Raw genomic sequence first — 21,790 nt, 5'->3', positions numbered from 1 at the left:
CAAGTTTGGAAACACTCTTTTTGTAGAATCTGCAAGTGGATATTTGGAGCGCTTTGAAGCCTAGGCTGGAAATGGAAATATATTCACAGAAAAACTGGACAGAAGCATTCTCAGAAACTTCCTTGTGTTGAGTGCGTTCAACCCATAGACTTGAACCTTCTTTTTGAAAGAGCAGTTTTGAAACACTCTTTTTGTAAAATCTGCAAATGGATATTTGGAGCATTTTGAGGCCCACGCTGGGAAATGGAATATCTTCACCTAAAAACTAGACAGAAGCATTCTCAGAAAGATCTCCTCGATGCGTGCATTCAACTCACAGATTTCAACCCGTCTTTTGATAGAGCAGTTTGGAAACACTCTTTTTGTGAAATCTGCAAGTGGATGTTTCCAGCGATTTGAGGTCTATGCAAGGAAAAGGAAATATCTTCACACAAAAACTAGACAGCTGCATTCTCAGCAACTTCTTTGTGAGGAGTGCATTCAACTCACAGACTTGAACGTTCCTTTTCATAGAACAGTTTTGAAACACTCCTTTTGTACAATCTGCAGGTGTTTATTCGGAGCGCTTTGAGGCCTATGTTGGAAAAGGAAATATCTTCATATAAAAACTAGACAGAAGCATTCTCAGAAACTTCTTTGTGATGAGTGCATTCTAGTCACAGAGTTGAACCTTCCTTTTGATAGAACAGTTTTGAAACACTCTTTTTGTAGAATCTGCAAGTGGATATTTGGAGCACTATGAGGCCTATGCTGTGAAATGAAATCTCTTCAGCTAAGTACTAGACAGAAGCATTCTCAGAAACTTCTTCACCACATGTGCAATCAACTCACAGAGTTGAACCTCTCTTTTCAAAGAGCTGTTTTGAAACACACTTTTTGTAAAATCTGCAAGTGGATATTTAGAGCGATTTCCGGCCTATGCTGGAAAAGGAAATATCTTCACATAAGAACTAAACAGCAGCATTCTCAGAAACTTCTTTGTGATGAGTGCATTCACCTCACAGAGTTGAACCTACTAATTGATAGAGAAGTTTGGAAACACTCTTTTTGTAGAATCTGCAAATGGATATTTGGAGCGCTTTGAGGCCTATGCTGGAAATGGAAATATCTTCACATAAAAACTAGACAGAAGCATTCTCAGAAACTTCCTTGTGTTGAGTGCATTCAACTCACAGAGTTGAACCTTCTTTTTGAAAGAGCAGTTTTGAAACACTCTTTTTGTAAAATCTGCAAAAGGATATTTGGAGCACTTTGAGGCCTATGCTGGGAAATGTAATATCTTCACCTAAAAACTAGACAGAAGCATTCTCAGAAAGTTCTTCTCGATGCGTGCATTCCACTCACAGAGTTGAACCTGTCTTTTGATAGAGCAGTTTGGAAACACTCTTTTTGTGAAATCTGCAAGTGGATATTTCCAGCGATTTGAGACCTATGCAAGGAAAAGGAAATATCTTCACACAAAAACTAGACAGCTGCATTCTCAGAAACTTCTTTGTGAGGAGTGCATTCAACTCACAGACTTGAACGTTCCTTTTCATAGAACAGTTTTGAAACACTCCTTTTGTACAATCTGCAAGTGTTTATTCGGAACGCTTTGAGGCCTATGTTGGAAAAGGAAATGTCTTCACATAAAAACTAGACAGAAGCATTCTCAGAAACTTCTTTGTGATGAGTGCATTCTAGTCACAGAGTTGAACCTTCCTTTTGATAGAACAGTTTTGAAACACTCTTTTTGTAGAATCTGCAAGTGGATATTTGGAGCACTATGAGGCCTATGCTGTGAAATGGAATCTCTTCACCTAAGTACTAGACAGAAGCATTCTCAGAAACTTCTTCACGATATGTGCATTCAACTCACAGTGTTGAACCTTTCTTTTCAAAGAGCTGTTTTGAAGCACACTTTTGGTAAAATCTGCAAGTGGATATTTGTAGCGATTTCCGGCCTATGCTGGAAAAGGAAATATCTTCACATAAGAACTAAACAGCAGCATTCTCAGAAACTTCTTTGTGTGGATTGCATTCAACTCACAGACTTGAACCTACCAATTGATAGAGAAGTTGGGAGACACTCTTTTTGTAGAATCTGCAAGTGGGTATTTGGAGCGCTTTGAGGCCTATGCTGGAAAAGGAAATGTCTTCACCTAAAAACTAGACAGCAGCATTCTCAGAAACCTCTTTGAGAAGAGTGCATTCATCTCACAGACTTGAACGTTCCTTTCGATAGAACAGTTTTGAAGCACTCCTTTTGTAGAATCTGCAATTGTTTAGTTGGAGCGCTTCGAGGCCTATGTTGGAAAAGGATATATCTTCACATAAAAACTAGACAGAAATATTCTCAGAAACCTCTTTGTAAAGAGTGCATTCAACTCAGAGAGTTGAACCTACCAATCGATAGAGAAGTTTCGAAACACTCTTTTTGTAGAACACGCAAGTGAATATTTGGAGGGATTTGAGGCCTGTGATGTAAATGGAAACATCTTCTCATGAAATCTAGACAGAAGCATTCTCAGAAACGTCTTTGTGAGAAGTGCATTCAACTCACAGACTTGAAGCTTCCTTCTGAAAGAGCAGTTTTGAAACACTCTTTTTGTAGCATCTGCAAGTGGATATATGGAGCGCTTTGAGGCCTATGCTGGAAAAGGAAATATCTTCACATAAAAACTGGACAGAAGCATTCTCAGAAACTTCTTTGTGATGTGTGCGTTGAACTCACGGAGTTCAACCTTTCTTTTGATAGAGAAGTTTCGAAACACTCTTTTAGTAGAATCTTCATGTGGATGGATGGAGTGCTTTGAGGCCTATGCAGGAATAGGAAATATCTTCACGTAGAAACTGGACAAAAGCTTTCTCAGAAAGTTCCCTGTGCCTTGTGCATTCAACTCACGGAGTTCAACCTGCCTTTTGATAGAGCAGTTTTGAAACCCTGTTTTTGTAGAATCTGCAAGTGGATATTTGGAGCGCTTTGAGGCCTATGCTGTAAAAGGAAATATCATTGCATAAAAGCTAGATGGAAGCATTCACAGAAACTTCTTCGTGATGAGTGCATTCAACTCACAGAGTTGAACCTCCCTTTTGATAGACCAGTTATGAAACACGGTTTTTGTAGAATACGCAAGTGGATATTTGGAGCTCTTTGAGGCTTATGCTGGAAAAGGAGATATCTTCATATACAAACTGGACAGAAGCATTTTCAGAAACTTTTATGTCATGTGGGGATTGAACTCACAGAGTTGAACACTCCTTTCCATGGAGCAGTTCTGCAACACTCTTTTCGTGGAAACTGCAAGTGGATATTTGGTGCGATTGCGGCATCTAGTGGAAAAGGAAACACATGCAGATGAAAACTAGATAGACTCATTCTCGGAAACTTCTCTCTGATGAGTGCTTTCAACTCACAGATTTGAACCTTCCTTTTCAAAGAGCAGTTTTGAAAGACTCTTTTTGTAGAACCTGCAAGTGGATATTTGGAGCGCTTTGAGGCCTATGCTGGGAAGTGAAATATCTTCACCTGAAAACTAGACAGAAGCATTCTGAGAAAGTTCTCTCTGATGAGTGCATTCACCTCAGACTTGAACGTTCCTTTTGATAGAACAGTTTTGAATCACTAAGTTTGTAGAATTCGCAAGTGTTTATGCAGAGCACCTTGAGGCCTATGTTGGAAAAGGAAATTGCTTCACATAAAAACTAGAGAGAAGCATTCTCAGAAATTTCATTGTGATGAGTGCATTCACCTAACAGAGTTAAACCTACTAATTGATAGACAAGTTTGGAAACACTCTTTTTGTAGAATCTGCAAGTGGATATTTGGAGCGCTTTGAAGCCTAGGCTGGAAATGGAAATATATTCACAGAAAAACTGGACAGAAGCATTCTCAGAAACTTCCTTGTGTTGAGTGCGTTCAACCCATAGACTTGAACCTTCTTTTTGAAAGAGCAGTTTTGAAACACTCTTTTTGTAAAATCTGCAAATGGATATTTGGAGCATTTTGAGGCCCATGCTGGGAAATGGAATATCTTCACCTAAAAACTAGACAGAAGCATTCTCAGAAAGATCTCCTCGATGCGTGCATTCAACTCACAGATTTCAACCCGTCTTTTGATAGAGCAGTTTGGAAACACTCTTTTTGTGAAATCTGCCAGTGGATATTTCCAGCGATTTGAGGTCTATGCAAGGAAAAGGAAATATCTTCACACAAAAGCTAGACAGCTGCATTCTCAGAAACTTCTTTGTGAGGAGTGCATTCAACTCACAGACTTGAACGTTCCTTTTCATAGAACACTTTTGAAACACTCCTTTTGTACAATCTGCAGTTGTTTATTCGGAGGGCTTTGAGGCCTATGTTGGAAGAGGAAATATCTTCACATAAAAACTAGACAGAAGCATTCTCAGAAACTTCTTTGTGATGAGTGCATTCTACTCACAGACTTGAACCTTCCTTTTGATAGAACAGTTTTGAAACACTCTTTTTGTAGAATCTGCAAGTGGATATTTGGAGCACTATGAGGCCTATGCTGTGAAATGAAATCTCTTCAGCTAAGTACTAGACAGAAGCATTCTCAGAAACTTCTTCACCACATGTGCAATCAACTCACAGAGTTGAACCTCTCTTTTCAAAGAGCAGTTTTGAAACACACTTTTGGTAAAATCTGCAAGTGGATATTTAGAGCGATTTCCTGCCTATGCTGGAAAAGGAAATATCTTCACATAAGAACTAAACAGCAGCATTCTCAGAAACTTCTTTGTGATGAGTGCATTCACCTCACAGAGTTGAACCTACTAATTGATAGAGAAGTTTGGAAACACTCTTTTTGTAGAATCTGCAAATGGATATTTGGAGTGCTTTGAAGCCTATGCTGGAAATGGAAATATCTTCACATAAAAACTAGACAGAAGCATTCTCAGAAACTTCCTTGTGTTGAGTGCATTCAACTCACAGACTTGAACCTTCTTTTTGAAAGAGCAGTTTTGAAACACTCTTTTTGTAAAATCTGCAAAAGGATATTTGGAGCACTTTGAGGCCTATGCTGGGAAATGTAATATCTTCACCTAAAAACTAGACAGAAGCATTCTCAGAAATTTCTTCTCGATGCGTGCATTCAACTCACAGAGTTGAACCTGTCTTTTGATAGAGCAGTTTGGAAACACTCTTCTTTTGAAATCTGCAAGTGGATATTTCCACTGATTTGAGACCTATGCAAGGAAAAGGAAATATCTTCACACAAAAACTAGACAGCTGCATTCTCAGAAACTTCTTTGTGAGGAGTGCATTCAACTCACAGACTTGAACGTTCCTTTTCATAGAACAGTTTTGAAACACTCCTTTTGTACAATCTGCAAGTGTTTATTCGGAACGCTTTGAGGCCTATGTTGGAAAAGGAAATGTCTTCACATAAAAACTAGACAGAAGCATTCTCAGAAACTTCTTTGTGATGAGTGCATTCTAGTCACAGAGCTGAACCTTCCTTTTGATAGAACAGTTTTGAAACACTCTTTTTGTAGAATCTGCAAGTGGATATTTGGAGCACTATGAGGCCTATGCTGTGAAATGGAATCTCTTCTCCTAAGTACTAGACAGAAGCATTCTCAGAAACTTCTTCACGATATGTGCATTCAACTCACAGTGTTGAACCTTTCTTTTCAAAGAGCTGTTTTGAAGCACACTTTTGGTAAAATCTGCAAGTGGATATTTGTAGCGATTTCCGGCCTATGCTGGAAAAGGAAATATCTTCACATAAGAACTAAACAGCAGCATTCTCAGAAACTTCTTTGTGTGGATTGCATTCAACTCACAGACTTGAACCTACCAATTGATAGAGAAGTTGGGAGACACTCTTTTTGTAGAATCTGCAAGTGGGTATTTGGAGCGCTTTGAGGCCTATGCTGGAAAAGGAAATGTCTTCACCTAAAAACTAGACAGCAGCATTCTCAGAAACCTCTTTGAGAAGAGTGCATTCATCTCACAGACTTGAACGTTCCTTTCGATAGAACAGTTTTGAAGCACTCCTTTTGTAGAATCTGCAATTGTTTAGTCGGAGCGCTTCGAGGCCTATGTTGGAAAAGGATATATCTTCACATAAAAACTAGACAGAAATATTCTCAGAAACCTCTTTGTAAAGAGTGCATTCAACTCAGAGAGTTGAACCTACCAATCGATAGAGATGTTTCGAAACACTCTTTTTGTAGAACACGCAAGTGAATATTTGGAGGGATTTGAGGCCTGTGATGTAAATGGAAACATCTTCTCATGAAATCTAGACAGAAGCATTCTCAGAAACGTCTTTGTGAGAAGTTCATTCAACTCACAGACTTGAAGCTTCCTTCTGAAAGAGCAGTTTTGAAACACTCTTTTTGTAGCATCTGCAAGTGGATATATGGAGCGCTTTGAGGCCTATGCTGGAAAAGGAAATATCTTCACATAAAAACTGGACAGAAGCATTCTCAGAAACTTCTTTGTGATGTGTGCGTTGAACTCACGGAGTTCAACCTTTCTTTTGATAGAGAAGTTTCGAAACACTCTTTTAGTAGAATCTTCATGTGGATGGATGGAGTGCTTTGAGGCCTATGCAGGAATAGGAAATATCTTCACGTAGAAACTGGACAAAAGCTTTCTCAGAAAGTTCCCTGTGATTTGTGCATTCAACTCACGGAGTTCAACCTGCCTTTTGATAGAGCAGTTTTGAAACCCTCTTTTTGTAGAATCTGCAAGTGGATATTTGGAGCGCTTTGAGGCCTATGCTGCAAAAGGAAATATCATTGCATAAAAGCTAGATGGAAGCATTCACAGAAACTTCTTTGTGATGAGTGCATTCAACTCACAGAGTTGAACCTCCCTTTTGATAGACCAGTTATGAAACACGGTTTTTGTAGAATACGCAAGTGGATATTTGGAGCTCTTTGAGGCTTATGCTGGAAAAGGAGATATCTTCATATACAAACTGGACAGAAGCATTTTCAGAAACTTTTATGTCATGTGGGGATTGAACTCACAGAGTTGAACACTCCTTTCCATGGAGCAGTTCTGCAACACTCTTTTCGTGGAAACTGCAAGTGGATATTTGGTGCGACTGCGGAATCTAGTGGAAAAGGAAACACATGCAGATGAAAACTAGATAGAATCATTCTCGGAAACTTCTCTCTGATGAGTGCTTTCAACTCACAGATTTGAAACTCCCTTTTCAAAGAGCAGTTTTGAAAGACTCTTTTTGTAGAATCTGCAAGTGGATATTTGGAGCGCTTTGAGGCCTATGCTGGGAAGTGAAATATCTTCACCTGAAAACTAGACAGAAGCATTCTGAGAAAGTTCTCTCTGATGAGTGCATTCACCTCAGACTTGAACGTTCCTTTTGATAGAACAGTTTTGAATCACTAAGTTTGTAGAATTCGCAAGTGTTTATGCAGAGCACCTTGAGGCCTATGTTGGAAAAGGAAATTGCTTCACATAAAAACTAGAGAGAAGCATTCTCAGAAATTTCATTGTGATGAGTGCATTCACCTAACAGAGTTGAACCTACTAATTGATAGACAAGTTTGGAAACACTCTTTTTGTAGAATCTGCAAGTGGATATTTGGAGCGTTTTGAAGCCTAGGCTGGAAATGGAAATATATTCACAGAAAAACTGGACAGAAGCATTCTCAGAAACTTCCTTGTGTTGAGTGCGTTCAACCCATAGACTTGAACCTTCTTTTTGAAAGAGCAGTTTTGAAACACTCTTTTTGTAAAATCTGCAAATGGATATTTGGAGCATTTTGAGGCCCATGCTGGGAAATGGAATATCTTCACCTAAAAACTAGACAGAAGCATTCTCAGAAAGATCTCCTCGATGCGTGCATTCAACTCACAGATTTCAACCCGTCTTTTCATAGAGCAGTTTGGAAACACTCTTTTTGTGAAATCTGCAAGTGGATGTTTCCAGCGATTTGAGGTCTATGCAAGGAAAAGGAAATATCTTCACACAAAAACTAGACAGCTGCATTCTCAGCAACTTCTTTGTGAGGAGTGCATTCAACTCACAGACTTGAACGTTCCTTTTCATAGAACACTTTTGAAACACTCCTTTTGTACAATCTGCAGGTGTTTATTCGGAGCGCTTTGAGGCCTATGTTGGAAAAGGAAATATCTTCATATAAAAACTAGACAGAAGCATTCTCAGAAACTTCTTTGTGATGAGTGCATTCTACTCACAGACTTGAACCTTCCTTTTGATAGAACAGTTTTGAAACACTCTTTTTGTAGAATCTGCAAGTGGATATTTGGAGCACTATGAGGCCTATGCTGTGAAATGAAATCTCTTCAGCTAAGTACTAGACAGAAGCATTCTCAGAAACTTCTTCACCACATGTGCAATCAACTCACAGAGTTGAACCTCTCTTTTCAAAGAGCAGTTTTGAAACACACTTTTGGTAAAATCTGCAAGTGGATATTTAGAGCGATTTCCGGCCTATGCTGGAAAAGGAAATATCTTCACATAAGAACTAAACAGCAGCATTCTCAGAAACTTCTTTGTGATGAGTGCATTCACCTCACAGAGTTGAACCTACTAATTGATAGAGAAGTTTGGAAACACTCTTTTTGTAGAATCTGCAAATGGATATTTGGAGCGCTTTGAGGCCTATGCTGGAAATGGAAATATCTTCACATAAAAACTAGACAGAAGCATTCTCAGAAACTTCCTTGTGTTGAGTGCATTCAACTCACAGAGTTGAACCTTCTTTTTGAAAGAGCAGTTTTGAAACACTCTTTTTGTAAAATCTGCAAAAGGATATTTGGAGCACTTTGAGGCCTATGCTGGGAAATGAAATATCTTCACCTAAAAACTAGACAGAAGCATTCTCAGAAAGTTCTTCTCGATGCGTGCATTCCACTCACAGAGTTGAACCTGTCTTTTGATAGAGCAGTTTGGAAACACTCTTTTTGTGAAATCTGCAAGTGGATATTTCCAGCGATTTGAGACCTATGCAAGGAAAAGGAAATATCTTCACACAAAAACTAGACAGCTGCATTCTCAGAAACTTCTTTGTGAGGAGTGCATTCAACTCACAGACTTGAACGTTCCTTTCCATAGAACAGTTTTGAAACACTCCTTTTGTACAATCTGCAAGTGTTTATTCGGAACGCTTTGAGGCCTATGTTGGAAAAGGAAATGTCTTCACATAAAAACTAGACAGAAGCATTCTCAGAAACTTCTTTGTGATGAGTGCATTCTAGTCACAGAGTTGAACCTTCCTTTTGATAGAACAGTTTTGAAACACTCTTTTTGTAGAATCTGCAAGTGGATATTTGGAGCACTATGAGGCCTATGCTGTGAAATGGAATCTCTTCACCTAAGTACTAGACAGAAGCATTCTCAGAAACTTCTTCACGATATGTGCATTCAACTCACAGTGTTGAACCTTTCTTTTCAAAGAGCTGTTTTGAAGCACACTTTTGGTAAAATCTGCAAGTGGATATTTGTAGCGATTTCCGGCCTATGCTGGAAAAGGAAATATCTTCACATAAGAACTAAACAGCAGCATTCTCAGAAACTTCTTTGTGTGGATTGCATTCAACTCACAGACTTGAACCTACCAATTGATAGAGAAGTTGGGAGACACTCTTTTTGTAGAATCTGCAAGTGGGTATTTGGAGCGCTTTGAGGCCTATGCTGGAAAAGGAAATGTCTTCACCTAAAAACTAGACAGCAGCATTCTCAGAAACCTCTTTGAGAAGAGTGCATTCATCTCACAGACTTGAACGTTCCTTTCGATAGAACAGTTTTGAAGCACTCCTTTTGTAGAATCTGCAATTGTTTAGTTGGAGCGCTTCGAGGCCTATGTTGGAAAAGGATATATCTTCACATAAAAACTAGACAGAAATATTCTCAGAAACCTCTTTGTAAAGAGTGCATTCAACTCAGAGAGTTGAACCTACCAATCGATAGAGAAGTTTCGAAACACTCTTTTTGTAGAACACGCAAGTGAATATTTGGAGGGATTTGAGGCCTGTGATGTAAATGGAAACATCTTCTCATGAAATCTAGACAGAAGCATTCTCAGAAACGTCTTTGTGAGAAGTGCATTCAACTCACAGACTTGAAGCTTCCTTCTGAAAGAGCAGTTTTGAAACACTCTTTTTGTAGCATCTGCAAGTGGATATATGGAGCGCTTTGAGGCCTATGCTGGAAAAGGAAATATCTTCACATAAAAACTGGACAGAAGCATTCTCAGAAACTTCTTTGTGATGTGTGCGTTGAACTCACGGAGTTCAACCTTTCTTTTGATAGAGAAGTTTCGAAACACTCTTTTAGTAGAATCTTCATGTGGATGGATGGAGTGCTTTGAGGCCTATGCAGGAATAGGAAATATCTTCACGTAGAAACTGGACAAAAGCTTTCTCAGAAAGTTCCCTGTGCCTTGTGCATTCAACTCACGGAGTTCAACCTGCCTTTTGATAGAGCAGTTTTGAAACCCTGTTTTTGTAGAATCTGCAAGTGGATATTTGGAGCGCTTTGAGGCCTATGCTGTAAAAGGAAATATCATTGCATAAAAGCTAGATGGAAGCATTCACAGAAACTTCTTCGTGATGAGTGCATTCAACTCACAGAGTTGAACCTCCCTTTTGATAGACCAGTTATGAAACACGGTTTTTGTAGAATACGCAAGTGGATATTTGGAGCTCTTTGAGGCTTATGCTGGAAAAGGAGATATCTTCATATACAAACTGGACAGAAGCATTTTCAGAAACTTTTATGTCATGTGGGGATTGAACTCACAGAGTTGAACACTCCTTTCCATGGAGCAGTTCTGCAACACTCTTTTCGTGGAAACTGCAAGTGGATATTTGGTGCGATTGCGGCATCTAGTGGAAAAGGAAACACATGCAGATGAAAACTAGATAGACTCATTCTCGGAAACTTCTCTCTGATGAGTGCTTTCAACTCACAGATTTGAACCTTCCTTTTCAAAGAGCAGTTTTGAAAGACTCTTTTTGTAGAACCTGCAAGTGGATATTTGGAGCGCTTTGAGGCCTATGCTGGGAAGTGAAATATCTTCACCTGAAAACTAGACAGAAGCATTCTGAGAAAGTTCTCTCTGATGAGTGCATTCACCTCAGACTTGAACGTTCCTTTTGATAGAACAGTTTTGAATCACTAAGTTTGTAGAATTCGCAAGTGTTTATGCAGAGCACCTTGAGGCCTATGTTGGAAAAGGAAATTGCTTCACATAAAAACTAGAGAGAAGCATTCTCAGAAATTTCATTGTGATGAGTGCATTCACCTAACAGAGTTAAACCTACTAATTGATAGACAAGTTTGGAAACACTCTTTTTGTAGAATCTGCAAGTGGATATTTGGAGCGCTTTGAAGCCTAGGCTGGAAATGGAAATATATTCACAGAAAAACTGGACAGAAGCATTCTCAGAAACTTCCTTGTGTTGAGTGCGTTCAACCCATAGACTTGAACCTTCTTTTTGAAAGAGCAGTTTTGAAACACTCTTTTTGTAAAATCTGCAAATGGATATTTGGAGCATTTTGAGGCCCATGCTGGGAAATGGAATATCTTCACCTAAAAACTAGACAGAAGCATTCTCAGAAAGATCTCCTCGATGCGTGCATTCAACTCACAGATTTCAACCCGTCTTTTGATAGAGCAGTTTGGAAACACTCTTTTTGTGAAATCTGCCAGTGGATATTTCCAGCGATTTGAGGTCTATGCAAGGAAAAGGAAATATCTTCACACAAAAGCTAGACAGCTGCATTCTCAGAAACTTCTTTGTGAGGAGTGCATTCAACTCACAGACTTGAACGTTCCTTTTCATAGAACACTTTTGAAACACTCCTTTTGTACAATCTGCAGTTGTTTATTCGGAGGGCTTTGAGGCCTATGTTGGAAGAGGAAATATCTTCACATAAAAACTAGACAGAAGCATTCTCAGAAACTTCTTTGTGATGAGTGCATTCTACTCACAGACTTGAACCTTCCTTTTGATAGAACAGTTTTGAAACACTCTTTTTGTAGAATCTGCAAGTGGATATTTGGAGCACTATGAGGCCTATGCTGTGAAATGAAATCTCTTCAGCTAAGTACTAGACAGAAGCATTCTCAGAAACTTCTTCACCACATGTGCAATCAACTCACAGAGTTGAACCTCTCTTTTCAAAGAGCAGTTTTGAAACACACTTTTGGTAAAATCTGCAAGTGGATATTTAGAGCGATTTCCTGCCTATGCTGGAAAAGGAAATATCTTCACATAAGAACTAAACAGCAGCATTCTCAGAAACTTCTTTGTGATGAGTGCATTCACCTCACAGAGTTGAACCTACTAATTGATAGAGAAGTTTGGAAACACTCTTTTTGTAGAATCTGCAAATGGATATTTGGAGTGCTTTGAAGCCTATGCTGGAAATGGAAATATCTTCACATAAAAACTAGACAGAAGCATTCTCAGAAACTTCCTTGTGTTGAGTGCATTCAACTCACAGACTTGAACCTTCTTTTTGAAAGAGCAGTTTTGAAACACTCTTTTTGTAAAATCTGCAAAAGGATATTTGGAGCACTTTGAGGCCTATGCTGGGAAATGTAATATCTTCACCTAAAAACTAGACAGAAGCATTCTCAGAAATTTCTTCTCGATGCGTGCATTCAACTCACAGAGTTGAACCTGTCTTTTGATAGAGCAGTTTGGAAACACTCTTCTTTTGAAATCTGCAAGTGGATATTTCCACTGATTTGAGACCTATGCAAGGAAAAGGAAATATCTTCACACAAAAACTAGACAGCTGCATTCTCAGAAACTTCTTTGTGAGGAGTGCATTCAACTCACAGACTTGAACGTTCCTTTTCATAGAACAGTTTTGAAACACTCCTTTTGTACAATCTGCAAGTGTTTATTCGGAACGCTTTGAGGCCTATGTTGGAAAAGGAAATGTCTTCACATAAAAACTAGACAGAAGCATTCTCAGAAACTTCTTTGTGATGAGTGCATTCTAGTCACAGAGCTGAACCTTCCTTTTGATAGAACAGTTTTGAAACACTCTTTTTGTAGAATCTGCAAGTGGATATTTGGAGCACTATGAGGCCTATGCTGTGAAATGGAATCTCTTCTCCTAAGTACTAGACAGAAGCATTCTCAGAAACTTCTTCACGATATGTGCATTCAACTCACAGTGTTGAACCTTTCTTTTCAAAGAGCTGTTTTGAAGCACACTTTTGGTAAAATCTGCAAGTGGATATTTGTAGCGATTTCCGGCCTATGCTGGAAAAGGAAATATCTTCACATAAGAACTAAACAGCAGCATTCTCAGAAACTTCTTTGTGTGGATTGCATTCAACTCACAGACTTGAACCTACCAATTGATAGAGAAGTTGGGAGACACTCTTTTTGTAGAATCTGCAAGTGGGTATTTGGAGCGCTTTGAGGCCTATGCTGGAAAAGGAAATGTCTTCACCTAAAAACTAGACAGCAGCATTCTCAGAAACCTCTTTGAGAAGAGTGCATTCATCTCACAGACTTGAACGTTCCTTTCGATAGAACAGTTTTGAAGCACTCCTTTTGTAGAATCTGCAATTGTTTAGTCGGAGCGCTTCGAGGCCTATGTTGGAAAAGGATATATCTTCACATAAAAACTAGACAGAAATATTCTCAGAAACCTCTTTGTAAAGAGTGCATTCAACTCAGAGAGTTGAACCTACCAATCGATAGAGATGTTTCGAAACACTCTTTTTGTAGAACACGCAAGTGAATATTTGGAGGGATTTGAGGCCTGTGATGTAAATGGAAACATCTTCTCATGAAATCTAGACAGAAGCATTCTCAGAAACGTCTTTGTGAGAAGTGCATTCAACTCACAGACTTGAAGCTTCCTTCTGAAAGAGCAGTTTTGAAACACTCTTTTTGTAGCATCTGCAAGTGGATATATGGAGCGCTTTGAGGCCTATGCTGGAAAAGGAAATATCTTCACATAAAAACTGGACAGAAGCATTCTCAGAAACTTCTTTGTGATGTGTGCGTTGAACTCACGGAGTTCAACCTTTCTTTTGATAGAGAAGTTTCGAAACACTCTTTTAGTAGAATCTTCATGTGGATGGATGGAGTGCTTTGAGGCCTATGCAGGAATAGGAAATATCTTCACGTAGAAACTGGACAAAAGCTTTCTCAGAAAGTTCCCTGTGATTTGTGCATTCAACTCACGGAGTTCAACCTGCCTTTTGATAGAGCAGTTTTGAAACCCTCTTTTTGTAGAATCTGCAAGTGGATATTTGGAGCGCTTTGAGGCCTATGCTGCAAAAGGAAATATCATTGCATAAAAGCTAGATGGAAGCATTCACAGAAACTTCTTTGTGATGAGTGCATTCAACTCACAGAGTTGAACCTCCCTTTTGATAGACCAGTTATGAAACACGGTTTTTGTAGAATACGCAAGTGGATATTTGGAGCTCTTTGAGGCTTATGCTGGAAAAGGAGATATCTTCATATACAAACTGGACAGAAGCATTTTCAGAAACTTTTATGTCATGTGGGGATTGAACTCACAGAGTTGAACACTCCTTTCCATGGAGCAGTTCTGCAACACTCTTTTCGTGGAAACTGCAAGTGGATATTTGGTGCGACTGCGGAATCTAGTGGAAAAGGAAACACATGCAGATGAAAACTAGATAGAATCATTCTCGGAAACTTCTCTCTGATGAGTGCTTTCAACTCACAGATTTGAAACTCCCTTTTCAAAGAGCAGTTTTGAAAGACTCTTTTTGTAGAATCTGCAAGTGGATATTTGGAGCGCTTTGAGGCCTATGCTGGGAAGTGAAATATCTTCACCTGAAAACTAGACAGAAGCATTCTGAGAAAGTTCTCTCTGATGAGTGCATTCACCTCAGACTTGAACGTTCCTTTTGATAGAACAGTTTTGAATCACTAAGTTTGTAGAATTCGCAAGTGTTTATGCAGAGCACCTTGAGGCCTATGTTGGAAAAGGAAATTGCTTCACATAAAAACTAGAGAGAAGCATTCTCAGAAATTTCATTGTGATGAGTGCATTCACCTAACAGAGTTGAACCTACTAATTGATAGACAAGTTTGGAAACACTCTTTTTGTAGAATCTGCAAGTGGATATTTGGAGCGCTTTGAAGCCTAGGCTGGAAATGGAAATATATTCACAGAAAAACTGGACAGAAGCATTCTCAGAAACTTCCTTGTGTTGAGTGCGTTCAACCCATAGACTTGAACCTTCTTTTTGAAAGAGCAGTTTTGAAACACTCTTTTTGTAAAATCTGCAAATGGATATTTGGAGCATTTTGAGGCCCATGCTGGGAAATGGAATATCTTCACCTAAAAACTAGACAGAAGCATTCTCAGAAAGATCTCCTCGATGCGTGCATTCAACTCACAGATTTCAACCCGTCTTTTCATAGAGCAGTTTGGAAACACTCTTTTTGTGAAATCTGCAAGTGGATGTTTCCAGCGATTTGAGGTCTATGCAAGGAAAAGGAAATATCTTCACACAAAAACTAGACAGCTGCATTCTCAGCAACTTCTTTGTGAGGAGTGCATTCAACTCACAGACTTGAACGTTCCTTTTCATAGAACACTTTTGAAACACTCCTTTTGTACAATCTGCAGGTGTTTATTCGGAGCGCTTTGAGGCCTATGTTGGAAAAGGAAATATCTTCATATAAAAACTAGACAGAAGCATTCTCAGAAACTTCTTTGTGATGAGTGCATTCTACTCACAGACTTGAACCTTCCTTTTGATAGAACAGTTTTGAAACACTCTTTTTGTAGAATCTGCAAGTGGATATTTGGAGCACTATGAGGCCTATGCTGTGAAATGAAATCTCTTCAGCTAAGTACTAGACAGAAGCATTCTCAGAAACTTCTTCACCACATGTGCAATCAACTCACAGAGTTGAACCTCTCTTTTCAAAGAGCAGTTTTGAAACACACTTTTGGTAAAATCTGCAAGTGGATATTTAGAGCGATTTCCGGCCTATGCTGGAAAAGGAAATATCTTCACATAAGAACTAAACAGCAGCATTCTCAGAAACTTCTTTGTGATGAGTGCATTCACCTCACAGAGTTGAACCTACTAATTGATAGAGAAGTTTGGAAACACTCTTTTTGTAGAATCTGCAAATGGATATTTGGAGCGCTTTGAGGCCTATGCTGGAAATGGAAATATCTTCACATAAAAACTAGACAGAAGCATTCTCAGAAACTTCCTTGTGTTGAGTGCATTCAACTCACAGAGTTGAACCTTCTTTTTGAAAGAGCAGTTTTGAAACACTCTTTTTGTAAAATCTGCAAAAGGATATTTGGAGCACTTTGAGGCCTATGCTGGGAAATGAAATATCTTCACCTAAAAACTAGACAGAAGCATTCTCAGAAAGTTCTTCTCGATGCGTGCATTCCACTCACAGAGTTGAACCTGTCTTTTGATAGAGCAGTTTGGAAACACTCTTTTTGTGAAATCTGCAAGTGGATATTTCCAGCGATTTGAGACCTATGCAAGGAAAAGGAAATATCTTCACACAAAAACTAGACAGCTGCATTCTCAGAAACTTCTTTGTGAGGAGTGCATTCAACTCACAGACTTGAACGTTCCTTTCCATAGAACAGTTTTGAAACACTCCTTTTGTACAATCTGCAAGTGTTTATTCGGAACGCTTTGAGGCCTATGTTGGAAAAGGAAATGTCTTCACATAAAAACTAGACAGAAGCATTCTCAGAAACTTCTTTGTGATGAGTGCATTCTACTCACAGACTTGAACCTTCCTTTTGATAGAACAGTTTTCAAACACTCTTTTTGTAGAATCTGCAAGTTGATATTTGGAGCACTATGAGGCCTATGCTGTGAAATGGAATCTCTTCACCTAAGTACTAGACAGAAGCATTCTCAGAAACTTCTTCACGATATGTGCATTCAACTCACAGTGTTGAACCTTTCTTTTCAAAGAGCTGTTTTGAAGCACACTTTTGGTAAAATCTGCAAGTGGATATTTGTAGCGATTTCCGGCCTATGCTGGAAAAGGAAATATCTTCACATAAGAACTAAACAGCAGCATTCTCAGAAACTTCTTTGTGTGGATTGCATTCAACTCACAGACTTGAACCTACCAATTGATAGAGAAGTTGGGAGACACTCTTTTTGTAGAATCTGCAAGTGGGTATTTGGAGCGCTTTGAGGCCTATGCTGGAAAAGGAAATGTCTTCACCTAAAAACTAGACAGCAGCATTCTCAGAAACCTCTTTGAGAAGAGTGCATTCATCTCACAGACTTCAACGTTCCTTTCGATAGAACAGTTTTGAAGCACTCCTTTTGTAGAATCTGCAATTGTTTAGTCGGAGCGCTTCGAGGCCTATGTTGGAAAAGGATATATCTTCACATAAAAACTAGACAGAAATATTCTCAGAAACCTCTTTGTAAAGAGTGCATTCAACTCAGAGAGTTGAACCTACCAATCGATAGAGAAGTTTCGAAACACTCTTTTTGTAGAACACGCAAGTGAATATTTGGAGGGATTTGAGGCCTGTGATGTAAATGGAAACGTCTTCTCATGAAATCTAGACAGAAGCATTCTCAGAAACGTCTTTGTGAGAAGTGCATTCAACTCACAGACTTGAAGCTTCCTTCTGAAAGAGCAGTTTTGAAACACTCTTTTTGTAGCATCTGCAAGTGGATATATGGAGCGCTTTCAGGCCTATGCTGGAAAAGGAAATATCTTCACATAAAAACTGGACAGAAGCATTCTCAGAAACTTCTTTGTGATGTGTGCGTTGAACTCACGGAGTTCAACCTTTCTTTTGATAGAGAAGTTTCGAAACACTCTTTTAGTAGAATCTTCATGTGGATGGATGGAGTGCTTTGAGGCCTATGCAGGAATAGGAAATATCTTCACGTAGAAACTGGACAAAAGCTTTCTCAGAAAGTTCCCTGTGCTTTGTGCATTCAACTCACGGAGTTCAACCTGCCTTTTGATAGAGCAGTTTTGAAACCCTCTTTTTGTAGAATCTGCAAGTGGATATTTGGAGCGCTTTGAGGCCTATGCTGCAAAAGGAAATATCATTGCATAAAAGCTAGATGGAAGCATTCACAGAAACTTCTTTGTGATGAGTGCATTCAACTCACAGAGTTGAACCTCCCTTTTGATAGACCAGTTATGAAACACGGTTTTTGTAGAATACGCAAGTGGATATTTGGAGCTCTTTGAGGCTTATGCTGGAAAAGGAGATATCTTCATATACAAACTGGACAGAAGCATTTTCAGAAACTTTTATGTCATGTGGGGATTGAACTCACAGAGTTGAACACTCCTTTCCATGGAGCAGTTCTGCAACACTCTTTTCGTGGAAACTGCAAGTGGATATTTGGTGCGATTGCGGCATCTAGTGGAAAAGGAAACACATGCAGATGAAAACTAGATAGAATCATTCTCGGAAACTTCTCTCTGATGAGTGCTTTCAACTCACAGATTTGAACCTTCCTTTTCAAAGAGCAGTTTTGAAAGACTCTTTTTGTAGAATCTGCAAGTGGATATTTGGAGCGCTTTGAGGCCTATGCTGGGAAGTGAAATATCTTCACCTGAAAACTAGACAGAAGCATTCTGAGAAAGTTCTCTCTGATGAGTGCATTCACCTCAGACTTGAACGTTCCTTTTGATAGAACAGTTTTGAATCACTAAGTTTGTAGAATTCGCAAGTGTTTATGCAGAGCACCTTGAGGCCTATGTTGGAAAAGGAAATTGCTTCACATAAAAACTAGAGAGAAGCATTCTCAGAAATTTCATTGTGATGAGTGCATTCACCTAACAGAGTTGAACCTACTAATTGATAGACAAGTTTGGAAACACTCTTTTTGTAGAATCTGCAAGTGGATATTTGGAGCGCTTTGAAGCCTAGGCTGGAAATGGAAATATATTCACAGAAAAACTGGACAGAAGCATTCTCAGAAACTTCCTTGTGTTGAGTGCGTTCAACCCATAGACTTGAACCTTCTTTTTGAAAGAGCAGTTTTGAAACACTCTTTTTGTAAAATCTGCAAATGGATATTTGGAGCATTTTGAGGCCCATGCTGGGAAATGGAATATCTTCACCTAAAAACTAGACAGAAGCATTCTCAGAAAGATCTCCTCGATGCGTGCATTCAACTCACAGATTTCAACCCGTCTTTTGATAGAGCAGTTTGGAAACACTCTTTTTGTGAAATCTGCAAGTGGATATTTCCAGCGATTTGAGGTCTATGCAAGGAAAAGGAAATATCTTCAAACAAAAACTAGACAGCTGCATTCTCAGAAACTTCTTTGTGAGGAGTGCATTCAACTCACAGACTTGAACGTTCCTTTTCATAGAACAGTTTTGAAACACTCCTTTTGTACAATCTGCAGGTGTTTATTCGGAGCGCTTTGAGGCCTATGTTGGAAAAGGAAATATCTTCACATAAAAACTAGACAGAAGCATTCTCAGAAACTTCTTTGTGATGAGTGCATTCTAGTCACAGAGTTGAACCTTCCTTTTGATAGAACAGTTTTGAAACACTCTTTTTGTAGAATCTGCAAGTGGATATTTGGAGCACTATGAGGCCTATGCTGTGAAATGAAATCTCTTCAGCTAAGTACTAGACAGAAGCATTCTCAGAAACTTCTCCACCACATGTGCAATCAACTCACAGAGTTGAACCCTTCTTTTCACAGAGCAGTTTTGAAACACACTTTTGGTAAAATCTGCAAGTGGATATTTAGAGCGATTTCCGGCCTATGCTGGAAAAGGAAATATCTTCACATAAGAACTAAACAGCAGCATTCTCAGAAACTTCTTTGTGATGAGTGCATTCACCTCACAGAGTTGAACCTACTAATTGATAGAGAAGTTTGGAAACACTCTTTTTGTAGGATCTGCAAATGGATATTTGGAGCGCTTTGAGGCCTATGCTGGAAATGGAAATACCTTCACATAAAAACTAGAGAGAAGCATTCTCAGAAACTTCCTTGTGTTGAGTGCATTCAACTCACAGAGTTGAACCTTCTTTTTGAAAGAGCAGTTTTGAAACACTCTTTTTGTAAAATCTGCAAAAGGATATTTGGAGCACTTTGAGGCCTATGCTGGGAAATGTAATATCTTCACCTAAAAACTAGACAGAAGCATTCTCAGAAAGTTCTTCTCGATGCGTGCATTCCACTCACAGAGTTGAACCTGTCTTTTGATAGAGCAGTTTGGAAACACTCTTTTTGTGAAATCTGCAAGTGGATATTTCCAGCGATTTGAGACCTATGCAAGGAAAAGGAAATATCTTCACACAAAAACTAGACAGCTGCATTCTCAGAAACTTCTTTGTGAGGAGTGCATTCAACTCACAGACTTGAACGTTCCTTTTCATAGAACAGTTTTGAAACACTCCTTTTGTACAATCTGCAAGTGTTTATTCGGAACGCTTTGAGGCCTATGTTGGAAAAGGAAATGTCTTCACATAAAAACTAGACAGAAGCATTCTCAGAAACTTCTTTGTGATGAGTGCATTCTACTCACAGAGTTGAACCTTCCTTTTGATAGAACAGTTTTGAAACACTCTTTTTGTAGAATCTGCAAGTGGATATTTGGAGCACTATGAGGCCTATGCTGTGAAATGGAATCTCTTCACCTAAGTACTAGACAGAAGCATTCTCAGAAACTTCTTCACGATATGTGCATTCAACTCACTGTGTTGAACCTTTCTTTTCAAAGAGCAGTTTTGAAACACACTTTTGGTAAAATCTGCAAGTGGATATTTGTAGCGATTTCCGGCCTATGCTGGAAAAGGAAATATCTTCACATAAGAACTAAACAGCAGCATTCTCAGAAACTTCTTTGTGTGGATTGCATTCAACTCACAGACTTGAACCTACCAATTGATAGAGAAGTTGGGAGACACTCTTTTTGTAGAATCTGCAAGTGGGTATTTGGAGCGCTTTGAGGCCTATGCTGGAAAAGGAAATGTCTTCACCTAAAAACTAGACAGCAGCATTCTCAGAAACCTCTTTGAGAAGAGTGCATTCATCTCACAGACTTGAACGTTCCTTTCGATAGAACAGTTTTGAAGCACTCCTTTTGTAGAATCTGCAATTGTTTAGTCAGAGCGCTTCGAGGCCTATGTTGGAAAAGGTTATATCTTCACATAAAAACTACACAGAAATATTCTCAGAAACCTCTTTGTAAAGAGTGCATTCAACTCAGAGAGTTGAACCTACCAATCGATAGAGAAGTTTCGAAACACTCTTTTTGTAGAACACGCAAGTGAATATTTGGAGGGATTTGAGGCCTGTGATGTAAATGGAAACGTCTTCTCATGAAATCTAGACAGAAGCATTCTCAGAAACGTCTTTGTGAGAAGTGCATTCAACTCACAGACTTGAAGCTTCCTTCTGAAAGAGCAGTTTTGAAACACTCTTTTTGTAGCATCTGCAAGTGGATATATGGAGCGCTTTGAGGCCTATGCTGGAAAAGGAAATATCTTCACATAAAAACTGGACAGAAGCATTCTCAGAAACTTCTTTGTGATGTGTGCGTTGAACTCACGGAGTTCAACCTTTCTTTTGATAGAGAAGTTTCGAAACACTCTTTTAGTAGAATCTTCATGTGGATGGATGGAGTGCTTTGAGGCCTATGCAGGAATAGGAAATATCTTCACGTAGAAACTGGACAAAAGCTTTCTCAGAAAGTTCCCTGTGCTTTGTGCATTCAACTCACGGAGTTCAACCTGCCTTTTGATAGAGCAGTTTTGAAACCCTCTTTTTGTAGAATCTGCAAGTGGATATTTGGAGCGCTTTGAGGCCTATGCTGCAAAAGGA

The sequence above is a fragment of the Pongo pygmaeus genome, chromosome 2 (assembly GCF_028885625.2).
Source record: "Pongo pygmaeus isolate AG05252 chromosome 2, NHGRI_mPonPyg2-v2.0_pri, whole genome shotgun sequence".
NCBI lineage: Eukaryota > Metazoa > Chordata > Mammalia > Primates > Hominidae > Pongo > Pongo pygmaeus.
The sequence above is the reverse complement of the archived record's forward strand: the minus strand, read 5'-3'. Positions refer to the sequence as shown.